The following is a 4,249-nucleotide window of genomic DNA, read 5'->3' as shown; positions in this document are numbered from 1 at the left end:
AAAGGGGTGAGAAGGGACAAGGGAGGAAGCTGTTAGCATGACCCAGAAGTCATGAGGCAAGGACTGCTAACTGACAATAGGACAGGTCACTGAGTGTTAGAGCATAGGCAACTGAAAGGCAGAAGACATGGGGCCTGCTGATAGAGTCTATATGGTTCTGCCATTCAATCAAGCTGGATAGGAAAGTCTGGATTAATATATGAAAATTATTCAACATAGGAAACTGGTATGGGTTCACAGTACTGCTCATATTTTTCATCTAGGTGACAATTATATAAGTGATATAAATTAAAACACGGATAAATTTTATCTTTGTAACACATGTGTCTTTTTAAAAAGATTACTTATTTATTCAAGAGAGAAGAGTGTGCAGGTGGGATAAAGGCAGATGGAGAGAGACAATCTCAAGCAGACTCCCTGCTCAGTGGGAAGCCCAATACAGGGCTCTGTCCTACAACCCTGATACCTTGACCTGAGCCGAAAAGAAGAGTGGGACTTTCAACCAACTGAGCCACCCAGGTGCCTCTGTCTGTTTGTAAAAAAAGAGACCAGTTTATCAAAACTACCTAAACTTCTATATTTTAGAAGTTTGATATGACAATATTTTCACATAATGTTTAAGATTATAAAAAATTTTAAATTATAAGTTCAATTAAGTTGAATCATAATTATGACAAATGCTTTTTATGTTAATAATAATTACATTGTGTGGTATATATCAGCTTACATATAATTGTCACTATCTTCATTTACCTTTAGGATCATGGGATAATGCTAATCAGAGTGAATTAGACTTTGTATACCTAAATTAGATATAAGTAATACAGAATACTAAAATGTCAGTCAACAAGGAGTGTGTATGTGTGTGTGTAGTTCTCAATTTTGTGTTATACATCTGCTATACCTCTAGGTTATATTAACAAATATCTTAATTATTGCCAATTTAACAAAATATAAAAGCGATGTTTGTAGCCATAGAAGATAGTAGCAGATAGGTAGATAACATATAGACATAGAAATACATAGAGAAAATATTGGTGAATATATTGGGCCTGCTAAAATACTTGGTTACAGCATGCATTTTTCATGACAAGGGTTTTCTTTGTGAGAGAGTTTAGTAACTGTTTAAATGTTTTATTTATTACCTGTTTGAGACTTTAGCTAGAAACAAGAACAGCAAAGAGGTATGACTATACATACACAACTTACAACTCAAGAAAAACAGCTTCAGTGCTGAAGTAAAGTGTTTGGTTTTCCACAATGAGGAAGAGGACAGGTAAGGACAAAACTAGAATGGACATAAAATGTTACAAAATGTTTGTAAGTGTACTTTGTACTTCATTTTCTTGTTTATAATACCTGCAAATAATGATGTGCAACAAAATCCATAAAATATATTGAAATTTTTTAAGTTTACTCAAGTTTCATGGGTGTATTTGTAAGAAAAAGAAGCGTTAAATAAAATAAGTCAGACAAAGACAAATGATTGTAATGATGTAAGTCAGACAAAGACAAAAGACCATATGATTTCACTTACATCTGAAATCTAGAAAGTAAAATAAATGAAGAAAGAAACAAACAAACAAAAAAAAAAAACCACTCCAAAAAACAGACTCTTAAATACAGAGAACAAATTGATGGTTGCCAGAGAGAGGAGGGTGGGCACATGGTCAAAATGGGTGAAAGAGAGTGGGAGATAGAGGCTTCAGTTGTGGAATGAACAAGACACGTGAATAAAAGATACACCATAGGGAATATAGCCAATGGTATTACAATAGGATTATAAGGGATGGTAGCTACACTTATAAAGCTAAGCAAAGTAGATAGTCCAGTTGAATCAGTGTATTATACACCTGAAACTAATGTAATACTGTGTGCCAACCATACTGCAATGAAAAAAAAAGTAACCCTCTAAATTCTACAGAAATTGAAAGCTTATGAGGATAAAATTCTGATTGCAGTAATGGTCAAGAGATTCTTTTTTTTTTTTTAAGAGGCACGTTAGGTGAGATGTGCTCTCGCTTTTACTTTTTAAATATCTTATTTATTTGACACAGAGAGATCACAAGTAGACAGAGAGGCAGGCAGAGAGAGAGAGAGAGAAACAGGCTCCCCGCTGAGCAGAGAGCCCGATGCGGGACTCGATCCCAGGACCCTGACTGAGATCATGACCTGAGCCAAAGGCCGAGGCCCAACCCACTGAGCCACCCAGGCGCCCTGGTCAAGAGGTTCTTAAGAAAGTTTCAGTTGTAGTATTTGTTGATAGGAAAAACCATGAACCTATTTAAAAGTACTTAATGCATATATTAAAACAATTATTAGAATGTTTCATTTTTTAAAGGTAAGTAGTATGGTTTCCAGTAACAATGTCATCCTTTAGAGAATGTACTTCAGTAATTTAAGGTTTTTATTTTACAAGCCACAAGAAGTATTTAGAGATAATATTAAGATTATATTAAATATGTATCACATGTATTAACATTTTCAGAAAGATCATTAATTTTTCGATACTTGCCATTATGTCAGTAAACCAAGGCTCCAATTAAGTCTTATGACAGAAAGTTCATTTCCTATCAACCTAAAAAAAGGCCTCAAAAAGGGACGCCTGGGTGGCTCAGTAGGTTAAGCGTCTGCCTTTGGGTCATGATCTAGGGGTCCCGGGATTGAGCTGTGCATCTGGCTCCCTGCTCAGCGGGGAGTCTGCTTCTCTCTCTCCCTCTGCCTCTCCCTCCACTCAAGCTCCCTTTCTCAAATAAGTAAATAAAATCTTTTAAAAGGGGGACGGGTGCTCAAAGATCTCAGGAAAGGACCAAGAATTCCTTCATATTGAAATACAGATACAGCTCCAAATAATAATAACTACACCTTTTAACAGAAGAACAAAAAAGACTAAAAGGATCAAATGATTAAATGAGTTTTTAAAAAATATTCAAACAGGTGAGGAGTCAAGATGGCAGAGAAGTAGCAGGCTGAGGCTACATCAGGTAGCAGGAGATCAGCTAGATAGCTTATCTAAACATTGCAAACACCTACAAATCCAACGGGAGATCAGAGAGAAGAAGAACAGCAATTCTAGAAACAGAAAATCAACCACTTTCTGAAAGGTAGGACTGGCGGAGAAGTGAATCCAAAGCGACAGGAAGATAGACCCTGGGGGGAGGGGCCGGCTCCCGGCAAGCAGCGGAGCAATGGAGCAAAAATTGGGACTTTTAAAAGTCTGCTCCGCTGAGTGACATCGCTCTAGAGCCTAAACAGGGGTGAAGCCCACGTGGGGTCAGTGTGGCCCCAGGTCCGACAGGGTCACAGAAAGATCAGGGGTGTCTGAGTGTCGCAGAGCTTACAGGTATTAGAATGGGGAAGCTGGCTACAGAGACAGAGCCGTGGAGCGAGCTCTCAGCTTGGAGTTACCTTGAACCGGTCGCAGGCTGGGTGAGCTGGGAGCACAGCCTGAGGCCAGGTAGACTGTAGTTATTGGGCGCTATTCTCTGATGGCACACTGAGGAGTGGGGCTCTTGGCTCCTCCAGGCCAGAGACTGGGAGGCCGCCATTTTTATTCCTGTCCTCCGGAACTCTATGGAAAGCATTCAGGGAACAAAAGCTCCCGAAAGCGTACCCGATTGGATTACTTAGCCTGGGCCCCTGGTAAGGGTGGTGCATTTCCGCCTGGGGCAAAGACACTTGCGAATCACTACAATAGGCCCCTCCCAAAGAAGATCAACAAGAAATCCAGCCAGGACCAAGTTCACCTACGAAGCAGTGCAGGTTCAATACCAAGGAGAGCAGCAGAATTCCAGAGGAGGAGAAAGCAAAGCACTGAACTATGGCTTTCTCCCCATGATACATTAGTCTTTCTTTTTATATTTTTTTATTCGTTTTCTTTTTTTAATTGTTTCTCTTTTTTTTTTTTCTGAACCTCTTTTCATCCCCGTTCTCCCCCCCAATGATTTGGGGGTCTCTTCTAACTTGGTTAAAGCATATTTTCCTGGGGTTGTTGCCACCCTTTTAGTATTTTACTTGCTCCTTCATATACTCTTATCTGGACAAAATGACAAGGTGGAAAAATTCACCACAAAAAAAAAAAAAGAACAAGAGGCAGTACCAAAGGCTAGGGACATAATCAATACAGACATTGGTAATATGTCAGATATAGAGTTCAGAATGACGATTCTCAAGGTTCTAGCCTGGCTTGAAAAAGGCATGGAAGATATTAGAGAAACCCTCTCGGGAGATATAAAAGCCCTCTCTGGAG

Source organism: Mustela nigripes, chromosome X, assembly GCF_022355385.1.
Source record: "Mustela nigripes isolate SB6536 chromosome X, MUSNIG.SB6536, whole genome shotgun sequence".
Classification (NCBI taxonomy): Eukaryota; Metazoa; Chordata; class Mammalia; order Carnivora; family Mustelidae; genus Mustela; species Mustela nigripes.
Note: the sequence above shows the minus strand (reverse complement) of the source record.